General features: G+C 42.2%; 1 protein-coding gene across 2 annotated transcripts in view; it reads left to right on the forward strand.

The window, feature by feature from the left end:
* The first annotated feature begins 8,241 nt into the window (after positions 1-8,241).
* LOC127447708 (Krueppel-like factor 12) overlaps positions 8,242-13,583 on the forward strand; it is a 60,491-nt gene continuing 55,149 nt past the window's right edge. For both annotated transcript variants that reach the window (XR_007898413.1, XM_051709740.1), the window contains exon 1: positions 8,242-8,493. The gene's annotated coding sequence lies outside the window, so the exon portion shown is untranslated. The remainder of the gene's footprint in view (positions 8,494-13,583) is intronic.

The raw sequence follows: 13,583 nt of genomic DNA on the forward strand, positions 1-13,583 counted from the left end.
AACATGATATCTGGAAGCAGTGCCTCTGCGCAACATCTCAGCATGTAGTATTGTGGAGTCACTCTTCAGAATAATCTCCTGAGTGGGGATTCTGAAAGAAATCCTCACTGATCAGGGCACAATGTTTATGTCATGTACACTATGCAAACTGTATGAATTATTGGGAATAAAATCGATTCGGATGAGCGTTTACCACCTCCAAATGGACAGCTTGGTTGAACGATTTAATCAAAGAATATGATTCGTAAGTTTGTGCACGAAGACGCTCGAAATTGGGAAAAGTGGCTTGAGCCCCTATTTGCAGTACGAGAGGTGCCACAAGCCTCCACGGGGTTCTCCCCATTCTAATTATTGTAAGGGCATCGACCGCGGTGTGCTCGATGTCCACAGGAAAACTGGGAGGAGGGACCTTCAAATAGCAAAAACGAAATTCAATATGTTCTTGACCTGAGAGCAAAACTCCACACACTGGGGCAATTAACACAGGAGAATTTGCTCCAGGCTCAAGAACGTCAAAGCTGGCTGTATAATAGGGGTACTCGGCTATGGGAATTTTCACTGGGAGATAAAGTCCTTGTATTACTCCCCACATCGAGCTCTAAATTACTCGCCAAGTGGCAAGGACCCTTTAGAGGTCACACAGTGAGTCGGGGAAATTGATTATGAGGTTAAACGAACAGATAGAGGCAGCGCACATCAGATTTACCACCTCAATCTCTTAAAACCATGCAGAGAGGCGGTCTTCTTTATGTTGGCGATGGTGGTTCTGGAGAGGGAGGAGCTTGGACTGGAGGTAAACTTAAAAGCTACCGATCGAGTCACCCCGGTCACTTGCGGAGACCACCTCTCACCGTCACAAGTCACGGAGGTTGTCAGGTTGCAAAGAGAATTCTCTGACGTGTTCTCGCCTCTTCCTGGTCGTATGACTCTTATAGAGCACCATATCGAAATGACCCCAGGGGTAGTGGTACGTAGTCGTCCCAACCGATTACCCGAACACAAAAAAAAGTGGTTTGGGAAGAATTAAAGGCCATGCTTGAAATGGGAGTAATAGAAGTATCCGACAGTGATTGGGCCAGCCCAGTCATTCTAGTGCCAAAGAGCAATGGCTCAGCCCGGTTCTGTGAAGATTATAGAAAAGTCAACATGGTGACTAAATTTGACGCGTATCCAATGCCTCATATTGACGAACTGCTCGATCGGTTGGGCAAGGCTCACTTTTACTCAACATGGATTTGACAAAGGATTATCGGCAGATCCCCTTAATGCCAGTGTCCCACGAGAAAACGGCCTTTTCCACACCTTTGGCTTACACCAATTCGTGACCCTTCCGTTCGGTTTGTTTGGGGCCCCGGCTATGTTTCAGTGCCTTATGGACAGAGTCCTCAGACTGCACTTTGCTTACGCTGCTGCCTATTTGGATGACATCATTATATACAGTAATGATTGGCAGTGGAATATGCAGCATCTGAGGGCTGTTCTGAGGTCACTGCGATGGGCGGGACTCACGGCAAACCCCAAGAAGTGCGCAATTGGATGGGTGGAAGTACGGTATCTGGGGTTGCACTTGGGCACGGGCATGTGCGTCCCCAAATTGATAAGAATGCAGCGATTGCAGCCTGCCCGAGACCCAAGACCAAAAAGGAGGTGAGACAGTTGCTGGGGTTAGCTGGCTACTATAGAAGGTTTGTGCCTAATTATTTGGATGTCACCAGCCTGCTGACTGATCTCACTAGAAAGGGAGCCCCAGACCCAGTACAGTGGACGAATCCGTGCTAACAGGCTTTTATGCAGGTGAAAGCTGCACTTTGTGGCGGGCCTTTGTTACATTCTCCTGATTTTGCTCTCCCTTTTGTTTTACAGACCGACACGTCAGACAGGGGGTTGGGAGCCGTGTTGTCCCAGGTGGTCAAGGGGGAGGAGCGCCCGGTGCTGTACATCAGCCGGAAGCTTTCAGCGAGAGAGGCGAGGTACAGCACCATTGGTAAGGAGTGTCTGGCCATCAAGTGGGTGGCCTCACCCTTCGGTACTACCTCCTGGAACAGGCTTTCACCCTCTGTTCGGACCATGCCCCGCTCCAGTGGCTCCATCACATGAAGGATACCAACGCGCGTATCACCCATTGGTAACTGGCTCTTCAACCGTTTAAGTTCGAGGTGGTCCACAGGCTGGGGGTGCAGATGGCTGTTGGGGACATCCTCTCCAGAAATGGGGGATGGGGGGGGGGGTACTGGGCAGGCTGGATGGCTCCCCGGCCTGAGTTGGGCGATGGGGGTATGTGGTGGTGGGTGCGTGGTCTAGCGCCGGCTTGTGATTGGAGAGCGAGATCGGGAGATCATCACCTGTCAATGATTGTCATTAACAGCTGTTTGTCATTGTAGTGAGAGTTGGAGATGAATTTAAGAGCGAGCCGGATGCCAGTGAAGAGAGAGAGAGAGAGAGGAGGCACGTAGAGAGCAGTGTGTGTGTGTCATCGAAGCTTCCCTGTCTGGCTGAAAAGCAGCAGTTTTATGTTGGCCACTGAAAAGCGAGTTTTTTTGTTGTAGCAATAAAGTACCTTTTGTGTTGGATTTCGCCGTCTCCCGCTTCCTCGTTACATCATAACACTGAACTTGCTACACAAGTGTAGGTTTTTATTTTTTCTTCTTAAAATTAAACCATGTATTACTAGCCAGTAGCAAGTTACTCTGATTACATACTTGTCAAAGCCAATTTGTTTTCATATTAGTCATGTAGTGGGTGTACTTTTAGACTTTGCATACGTGCATTTTTGATTGGACCTAATAACCAATATAATATGTTTGTAAACATCCTGTCTCTTTGTTTGTATGTTTCTCCACTTTTTCTCCTTTAGTATATTTTTACATGAATGCACTCTCAGCATTAATCTGTATGTTTTAGTGTTTGTTTGCATCTGTGTGTGTGCCTGGTTTGCAGTTGCACATGGTATGCACACTTCTTTCTGCTGTAAATGCAGTTGCTATTGGACATAGAAGAGGTGGTGGTGTGGCTGCCACCCCCACTCCTGCCCCTGCCCCTGCCTCTGCCCCGTTGTGGTGCACTGACCTTGGCCAAAGCACATAAACGCAAACCCTGCAGCCACACCAACCAGAGACCTCTCTGTGCAGCCAGGGCTTTTTCAGGTGGACACACACATACACACACACACACATGCTGGCTCCTGAAGAGCCCTGGCTCCCAAGCATGCACATGTTATGTGCCCCTTAACTCCTCACCAAAGAACATTCACTGAGACAATATACTCATCGGCCAGAAAAAAATTAATACTTAAGCTGTGTCCCAAACTACACACTATACACTATGCACTTACAAAATGTACTATGCACTCAGCCATGCAGTGTATGAATTTTCAAAGTGTAGTATCATCCCAAATTTTTTTTTTACTACACAGAAGCATTCGCTGTTTAACAGCTGACAGAAGTGACATTTCAAATGCACATGATGTTTTGCCGCTAGCTTTAGAGCGTTAGCCAACCTCAGTTCAACACTCGTATCTTAAACAACGTACATATTCACACAGCTTGGGGTGATGGTAAAGCATTCAACTCACATTTGTGTGGTGTTGTATCCACTGAAGTTTTGCTAGCTGCTACATTCTTCATTAATTACAACTGTTTTGTCAGACCAGCAGTGCAGCCAGTTAACTCCACCCCCTCTGCTATGTATGGCAAGCCGCGTGCGCTGGGTGCATGAAGTGTACAACATTCCACACTCCATTTTGACGGTTGAAAAAGTGCATCATCCCTAACTTAAAGTACACTTCTTTTTGTTGCATTTTCAGTGTTAACATACTACTCGCACTACTTATGCTACAAAATCGCGTAGAATAATGCAGAAGTGTGCCATTTGGGACGCACCTTTAGTTCTTGCCACAAAGACTACCTTGGCACGACTAAATTTTTTTTTTTTGTAAGAAAATGTGGTGTTTTTTTGTTTGTTTTTTTTTTTTTTTTTTTTTAAGAAAATGTGTGCAAAACTCACCACCACAATATTTGGTGTTTTAGATGGTTGCCAGGGTCTTGCTATGCAGTCGCTGAGGTGTTCTGAGTGTTTTTAATGCATTGCTTTGTGATTGTTCTAGAACGTTGCAAGGGTAATGTTCTGGGTGGTTGCCAGGCGGTTGCTTACTGGCCCAAAAGAGCCCATCACCAAGTCTCCATAATATTCTGATCCTTAGATAGATCCTAGTCTAAGCCATATTTAAGTCTATGGATTTTCATTTTTGCCTTCTTCAAATGACTTTGGAAAGTAATAGCAAACCATTCCTCAACAGGCCGCATGATTTAAGGTCTAATTCCATACTGTAGCTAAAACAGTGTGGGACTAGTTACATGCTTAGTTTAGAACAAATCCCTAACCCCAATAATTTGTAAAAAATAGTGATGCTTGCCTTTTGCTTAAGGCACCACTCTTCTTCTTCTTTCGGCTGCTCCTGTTAGGGGTTGCCACAGGGGACCATCTGTGATCCGTATATTTGACTTGGCACAGGTTTTACGCAGGTGCCCTTCCTGACGCAACCCCCAGTGGCTGGGGGACTCTCACTCACACCTACAGGGCCATTTGTAGTCTCCATTTCACTTAACCTGTATGTTTTTGGACTTGTGGGGGAAACCAGGGCACCCGGAGGAAACCCATGCAAACACTGGGAGAACATGCAAACTCCACACAGAAAGGCCCAGTTGAGCTGGGACTCGAATCCGGGACCTTCTTGCTGTAAGGCAACAGTGCTAACCACCATGCCACCCGCTTAAGGCACCACTAAAGATTCAAAATAATTTTAAACATATTTATTTATTTATGCACCGTACATGTAGCCTACTTGTTACATAAATTCTCAAAAGAGTCAAATTCAAATATTACAGACTAAACTCCTACAAGCAGTGTGGATGCTAAAGATCTATAATCTCTTGAACGCTTCTTGGAAGTATTCAGTTGTTTTTCTTTTTTTTTTTTTGACATATTCTGATCGCTTGAGCTAAATTGGCGTACTGGTGAGGTAACTTAAGATTCTGCCCAGAATGAACTGTAGCATGCTGTTCATCACACATAAAAGATCAGAACCCATACAAATTAAGTGACCAGACAACATGGAGGAACACCCTGTCACAACAGACTGCTCTCTTAGTTCCCTTGGCTTAACACGTGATCTGAGCAGTGGTCCTCTGAGGATAACATCATCCACAAAGTTCCCATATTGTTTAATAAATTAAGTAAGTCAGATTTATTAAATCACATTAAACTAAAGATTGCTTATTCTTAATTAACCACAGCTTAAGTCTTACTTGGAACAGATGGCTGATGACAGACCTTACATTAAAAATATTATTTTGTCTGTTTTCGCATCGTTCATTTTTTTTAAAGAAAATTACACTAACAAAAATGTATTTGGTTGTACCATGGTACAGTGAAGGTAACAAATGGATAAACCATGACCCAGCTGGATACCACATGGTACTGAATAATTTTCATATCCATATGCAGTACCATGGAATTTATATGGTACTCCAGGGTACTTAAAAAAAACACCATATTACCAAGATTCCATGTCCAAAAGACATGGTGTTACCATGATACTTTTTTGTAAGTGTCAAATTTGCACTTTTTTTTACAATACACGTACTTACAGTGTACTTACCCAAGAAAGTACTGAGTAATATTAAGTAAATACATGTTCTTACTATGGGTTAAGGTTAGGGTTTGGGTTAGGTTTAGGGTTAGTACCTAGTAATTACCACAGTTGTTGTAATTATATAGAACGTAAATGTAGAACAGTACCGTAAAATGAAGTGCAACCATAGTCAGGCTAAAGCCGTGGGATAAAGCAAGAAGAATGTTGCTTAACTAATAGAAATGTCATACCTCATAGCAGTCTGATTTTATTTAAACAATATTAATAAAATAATAAAATAAGAACCAATTATATTTTATAATAATAAATGCAATAATTATACTAAATCTAATTAATATAATTATAAATAATAAATAAATAAATATTTTAATTAAAACTAATATTCAAACTATAAAATTAAGTTTTAGTTTTCAAATTAGCCTGCTTTGGTTTTAAGTTTTAGTTTTCAAATTAGTGCTGAATTGGCCTGTGCGAAATTTTATTTCTAATAATTTAAGAATAAGGGTATAATCTTATTTCACTTTGACTCAAACAATAATAAATACACTCCCAACCCAAACACAAAAATCTATTGATGGCAAAATCTATTACCTTGGTAACAATTCTCAAGTGAAGCTGAAAAGGACATGCACATAATATCTAGATACAGCATTTGCATTCCAATCAAATTTGATGGTAAAATGGCGTGAAATGATTCATTATTGTGAAGTACTTTTCTTGTGGTCTGGGCACAATGTTCAAAGCAGGCTCACAGACAGCGATAAGTTACCCAGCAGGAGACGCATTTATTGCGCAGCGACTGGGTCTCTCATGCTACCAGGAAATCTGTGTGGGTAATGCGCCATCAACGCATTTCCCTGCTCTCGCCGTATATCGTTAAGTACTTTGTTTACTGATGGCACACCATTACCATCATCAAAAGCTAGTTCTTCTCATTAGTACTTTGGAGTTATTTTGATTTGTTTTCTTGGGCAAGTTTTTCTTTTCAAACCAGATTCTTCAGGGAATATTTCACCTCATGGAAGATTTTCTCAGTCACAGCTAAACCTTAAAAAGCAATTAACAATTGTTTTGTCTTTTTTTAAAACTGTGAAATAAATTAGGGATGCTGGAGATTGACAGTCATGTTTATACTTCAGACAATACATTTTTGTTACCATGTCATTTTTTGTTGATGTGTAATAGCATATTTCTGTGTATATTGGCCTGCATGGGCTTGGTTAATCTTATCACCTTACAACAACTGTTTGCCTGCTGTGTGGTTAACACGAACATTGGAGCCCACCTTATCGCCTTGGGTTCTCACTCTGCCATAGCTGTAATCAGGGGTGTTCACTCTTTTTGTGTCTTTCTTTCTCTCTCTCCTCTTTGCTGGGGAGCTAAGAAGGGGCCATGTTCCCTGGCAATGTTCCATAGACGGCTCACCCTCCCACTGGTACGCCTGATTCCAGTTCAGCCCTTTACAAGACATGCCAGGACCCTTTGTGTGCCAGGCTGGGTGTGCGGGCAGTGCAGGGCTGCTTCCTCAAAATGTCATTATTGCTGGGGAAATTGCTACTCTTGTCAGAGGCTGCAGCTGGGTGGTATAGCATTTCATAAAGAAGCATCATGGCTAATCAGCAGTGGAGCGGTCTTTCAATGGCCAATTTTTCAGACAAAAGGATTCAAGTCTTTGTTTTTCCTGTGTAATTCATCTTGCATTGAAATAACTTGTAATTATCTACCAGTTCTTACAATGGATATGGGTCATTCTCCTTTGCGGAATCAATATTACATAATTCAGTCTGTTCATTCAAAAAGATTCCTTTCATCTGCACATCTCAAGTGCAAAAATCTTCAAGGTATGGCTGTATTTAAAATCAATCTCATAAGGAAATTGAATATTTGTGATCAGGGGCGGTGCCAGGATTACCTTGATCAATCTGTGGTGGCACTGAAATTCCGGGGTGGGGGGTGTGCACATGGGGGGGCCAGGCTTCTGTCAGGGGGAGCCAATGCCACCCTCCCCAGATCTATTCTAATCTGAACAAGAAGAATGTTGAGTAACACTAAGTTAGTTAATGAAATTTGCATGACATTGATGTTTGCATTGTCAACCGACGCTTCTCTCTGAAACAACTTGTAATACAGATATGAATTCACATGTGTCTCTTTATATGTTAAGTGTCATCACAGACAATTAATAGTCACACAAATTATGATAAATATGTTAGGTTTTGCACATTACGCCCTGAAAATTGCAATTGAGGATTTAAAAATGGATTTAAGATTGAAATACGCATGCCAACATGCCAAAATCATTAGTTTTAATATTAACAGATTAAAAAAAAAAAAAAATGCTTTCCCCTGGTAGACTTTATTTTTATTGTCAAATTCTGAGACTTTTTACTGAGAGTTTATATTAAGTAATCCACTCTTTGTGTGGGTAAATGTACCCTCTCTTACTTTTTCTTTCTACCTCTTTCTCTCCTTCTCTCTCTCTCTCTTCCCCTTTAAACGGGGAGGTACTCAACTGTTTCTCCACTGCCGGGGCTCAGAGTCATGTCGGAAACCTCCCACGAGGGGCCCCGTGTAATTCGATGCATGCTGTTAAAGCTTAGAGTATATTGTCTTCTCTTGCTTATGAAGCCTCCACCCACCGGCCCACCCTACATTTAGTGGATCATGTGACCGTGGTAAGTCATTTGCAAGTACAACAGTTCTCTGTGAGCTTCCATTCATTTCCTGAGAACTGCCCTGAGCAGCTGAGGGAAGCGGAGAGGGGAGGGAGTCACACGAAGAGAGAGCGAGAAAGAGGACTGTATAAGGAAGACAGTTTCTGTCGCTCTGCAGCTCCTGATCAGGTCTGTCTATATTGTATTCCCTTTTGTTTACTCTTGTTGTTCTTTTTTCTGTTCTTGCTTGTTTGTCTCTTCTTTGTGCATCTTGTTCAGCTGTCACTGTACTGTTACGTCAACTGACAAGTCTGATGTGGTCCAGCCTTCTATAACAACCATACAATGCAGGTGGCCACAGACATTACAAAAAAGCATGATGTAATTTAATTCCATGCACTTATATGTGGTGCTCTCACAGTTTGAAATGTATATAAAGTGGTAGATACAATATAAATATACTAAAAAGTGGTCTGAACTGTATAAGCAGTTGTTGTGAAGTTTAATTTTCGTCACATCACTCTGGGTCACAGAGTGTACCTGAGATTTTCTCTGGAATATTGAAGTGTTTTGGAGATATTTGTTCTGCTTTTTAGGGAGGCAAAGTAGTTTCTGGGTTAAATATTGACATACTGTCAAAGAGGTGTGTGTGTGTGTGTGTGTGTGTGTGTGTGTGTGAGAGAGAGAGAGAGAGAGAGAGAGAGGGAGAGGGAGAGGGAGAGAAAGAGGGGAGGTGGAGTGGTATCTGAGTGCCCACTGTTCCAAACTGAAAAAGTTTGAGTCCCTGTTGGAGGCGTGCATGCATGAATGTAAATGTGTGTGTGTTTGGTAATGGCACGTGTATCTCCAAAGCGATGACCAGCTTCCTGGTGAGTGGAGTTACCGTGGTGACAAACAGGGATCAGAATCAGAGACTGAAGTGGTGGAGGAAGGACAGTGAGGGGGCGGGAGGTGTGCATCTGTATGTGTGCGCCGGAGTGTTGCATGGGCGGTGTGGTGGATGTCATCTGCTCCTCAAGGAACAGTCATCGGTATTGATGGCTGGCTGTCAGTGACGGGGCTCCGGGGTTGGTGTGGTGTAGCTGTAGGCTGGCCTGTGGCTGTTCTTTTCAATAACGGCAGACCTGGCTGCAACTGACAGCGAAGGCATTTGCTCGTGGAGAGCGCAGTGTTGTTCGATTTTGTCGATTTTGCATTTCTATGAGTGTGTAATTGTGTTTTTTTGGGATTGGGTGGATGTAGGAACACATGGGACTGGTTTTACCAACATTGTGGGCACCAAATGTCCCCACAAGGACCCACTTACATTGGCAACAGTTTCTAGAAGGAAAAAAAAGCTTGATAAACATACTAAAACATGCTAAATGTAAATACAGAAATGCGGAATGGTTTGGTGAGGGTTAGGGGTTTAGAAGAAACCCCAAAGCATGAGCAATAGTGATGCTTGCCTTATTAAGTGCTACTAATTACCTTTCATAGTTACTGTAACTTGACTCACACATCAGTAGCAACAGAATGATTTACATACACATACACTCAGCTGTGTCCTGTAGTAGGGGTCTCGTCTGTCTTAACCGCAGTGAGAGTGAGCATGAAATCTCTAATCTCTCTGCCTGAATAGCCTTGAGCAGCAGAGGCTGCCTCACAGTTTAAGGCTGAGTGACCAACATTAGCACTGCATAGAGTCACACAGATCAAGACACACCAAAGTACACACACACATACAGTACATTTGTTTTTCTATCATGGAGGGACTTCTATTGATAACCATCCCCTTAGCCTACCCCTTATTCTAACCATCAGATAAACCATTATGTGTTTGTTTATTGAGCTATTTTCCTCAAGGGGACTGTTGACTGGTCCCCACAATATAGGTGATTTCAGGTTTTACTAACCTTGTGGGGAAATTTGGTCCCCACTTAACATTGACTTCTATTGTTTTATAGTGAGCTAATGATATTTTCTATCCCCTAACCCTAGTATTACATTTGTATGTGTAACTTGTCCTATTTGTGCAATGGACCTGGGCCTCGTTTCTCAATAACAATGGATCTTAGCGGTTAAGAACGTTTTCTATGAGCGATTTTACGAACGTTCGTTACTTTTTATGTGCGCTTCCCAAAACTGCACTTAACATGAACATGCGAGGATGCGCTTTAAATGCTACTTAAGAGAGTCGCTGTCCATAAACATGAAGTGCTGAAATGTGACTGTATAGTGCTGCTCATCATTGCAATTTCATTATATTTGTGCGTAACTTTAAAAACAAAAAATTATTGCATTTTGTTTTGCAATTGTTTTGTGTAGAATGATACATTTATTTTACACAATCACTGCTTTGTTCATCAGATGTGCATTTTAATATTTTGTTTTCAAAATTTGCTCTGTGGGTCGAGATTAAAGCTTCCAGGATCAGTGAAGACAGCGGAGGCCCTGTGTATGGTCCTGCTAATGACAACAAGTATTAATTCAATATAACGAGGTTCACCGTGTTGTTGCTGAGCGCAAAATAAGGAGATACGTGGAAGCTGCACTTTAGGGACATTCATCAATCAAAGGGTGGACTGCTCTTTACTCCCAAAAGTGATAACGGTAACAGCAATGCTACACAACATGTTCGGTACTACACAACACGTGGTGTGAGTGAGAGCGCCTTTGTGTGTCAAAGAGGAAGAGGGGACGAGGATGAGGAGCCAATATACTGTGCGGACTGTAACGGTGGTGGCCCCTGTACTAAATTAATAATTTTAAATCAAATTCGGGTGCCAGACAGGTTTGGGTCTGTCAAAATTAATACCTTTGACCCAGATAGCTCTTAAAGCCACCAATTACATGCAATAAAAATTCACAAAATAAGAGTGCATTAAATTTCAAAGCATAAGTGTATTATTCAAATAGCATCAAGAAAACAGTAAACAAAAGGCAAGGAGTCCAAGACTCACACAAACAAAATACCAGCAATAATCATAAATACATAAATCACAACAGAACAAAACCAATAATAATTATTAAAGTGTGTGTGTGTGTGTGTGTGTGTGTGTGTGTGTGTGTGTGTGTGTGTGTGTGTGTGTGTGTGTGTGTGTAAATGTATGAGAGAGATCAGGCAGTAGGAGAGTTTGTGAATGGTGCACGCTGGTTCACGGAGAGTTTGCATGTACCTGTTTGGTGACTGTGGGCAATACTGCAGGATGCAGAGTGGGAGTGCAACAAACGGAAATACGGGTAGGTCCGGAGTTCCAAGGAATCACCTGGTGCTTCCCCTTTAGACCTTTAGTTTTCCGTCACACCTTGACCATGGAGCTCTTCGGCAGTTGCAGATCCTCTGAACTCATGCCACCCACTTTTAATCAAGGAGTGCAATCATCGGCTATGAAAAGCCCGGCCTCACTGTCTGGTGATTAGCACAGTCAAATTAGTCCCTTTGTTGTTTCTTCCTCTCTCCTCCGATCATGTTCCTTATCCACATCACGGTGCAAAAACAAACTTTCTTCTTACTCAGCTTGGCATACTTTAACTTCACCTCACCCCAGTCTCAAACCTCTTTTGTCTTTGGTGAAAGTCCGCTCTCCTGTTCTTCACCGTTTCCTTTATAGTTGCCACCTGGCAATCTAACGAGCAGCCATTTTAGGTAGTGGTGGTGGATCCTTAAAGGGGCATTGCGCAGTTCAGCTCTGCCACAGGACGATATTCTTGCACGGCAGCAAGTTACTGACTTTTTTCCTTCTCTCTCTGATTGTAATTTTGACAGTTCTTTGCAACAATCATGCCACAACTTTGTTGTTACCAACTATCCACAAATAACTTTGTGTTTACTTATTAACTTATCTGTTCATCCAATATTGACTAACCATTTTCTGCATTTATTATTGTTATTATTATTATTATTATTATTATTATTAGCCTTGTTGGTTAAAAATAATAATAAAATGAAACTTATGTATACTGATATTAAATGAGCATAAAGTGTTGCTATAGGTATTTAAATTTAATACGATTGTCCTGCAGGTGTCTGCATAAGTCTGTGTCCTTACAATGTTCTTAGCGCTGCACGACTACTCCAGAGCACTTGTTAATCTAAGAGCATTTTCAAGTACTACTTAAGTTACGATGCTTTTGGAAAATGGGCTGCAAAATTAAGATGAATCGTAAGATGGATTCTACGGTCTACTTTGGCTTACAGTGGTTTTTGGGAAATAAGGCCCTGACTGATACCTCAAATTGAGCATCTTATTATTACTTTTCTAAGCATTCAGACACACAGATTTGCCTGGCAGACAATAAAACCGATGGAAAAAATACTGAAGGAGGGACCTGAGTCGTATCTTGGGACCAGAATATCAGAGTTTTGAGGGTGGGCTCTTTTGACTTGGGCCAATAAGCAACCACCTAGTAATGACATAACAACCCCCCCAGAACACCTTGGCAACCACATAGCAATGTGTGACAAACCTCTCAGAACATCCTTAGCAACTGCAGCCAAAGCCTTGGTAACCACCCAGAGCACCCTAGTGAGTTTTGAATGGGCTACTCACATTTTCAAACAGATCGGTTGGTTATGTCTAATCTTGATATTTAAATCTAAATTTACCCTCTCATATTAACTACACACATTCAAAACATCAATTTCACATGTATTCAATTAGGTATTTGAAATCTGAATCTATCCTCTCGGATGAAATATAGACGATCAAAGCATGTTAGGCACACATGGATAAAATCAAACTTTAACTTGATTCATTGACTTTGTGGAGTTCATTGACTATGTGGAGATTGCCACTGTGGCCCCAATCTGAAGAGTATTGGAGGAATCTATCCATGGCTCCGAGATAGCAATCAGCCAGATACAGTGCTCAATAATGGGACCCAATAATCACAGGACAGCATATCTGTTTATCACCACTGCTTTCCATTGCACTGGAGGATTACATTAAAACATAAAAGAGTGGGCCCTGCTGGCCTTGTGGATCAGGAATTAAAGGTTAGCACACTTCTGCTCGGAGGAGCTTCACACAGGTAGGCTGGGGATTGTGAATTATTGATGGAACTTGCCTGAGACTGGACACCTTGCTGAAGGGATTATCTGGGATACCCTCGAAAGACACCCCAGAGCTCCGGGCCATGCAATGGGCTGGGATCGAGCCCCAAACCAGCCATGTCTGTCCTGGGCTTGGCCCAGAGGGACTCAGAAATGCCCCTTATGTCTACAGAGCTGTCGGCTACAGCTGATCAGTTGTTCTGCATTGCCCACAAACACCCTTCAGTGAAAAACAACTTAAGAG

The sequence above is a fragment of the Myxocyprinus asiaticus genome, chromosome 11, assembly GCF_019703515.2.
Source record: "Myxocyprinus asiaticus isolate MX2 ecotype Aquarium Trade chromosome 11, UBuf_Myxa_2, whole genome shotgun sequence".
NCBI lineage: Eukaryota > Metazoa > Chordata > Actinopteri > Cypriniformes > Catostomidae > Myxocyprinus > Myxocyprinus asiaticus.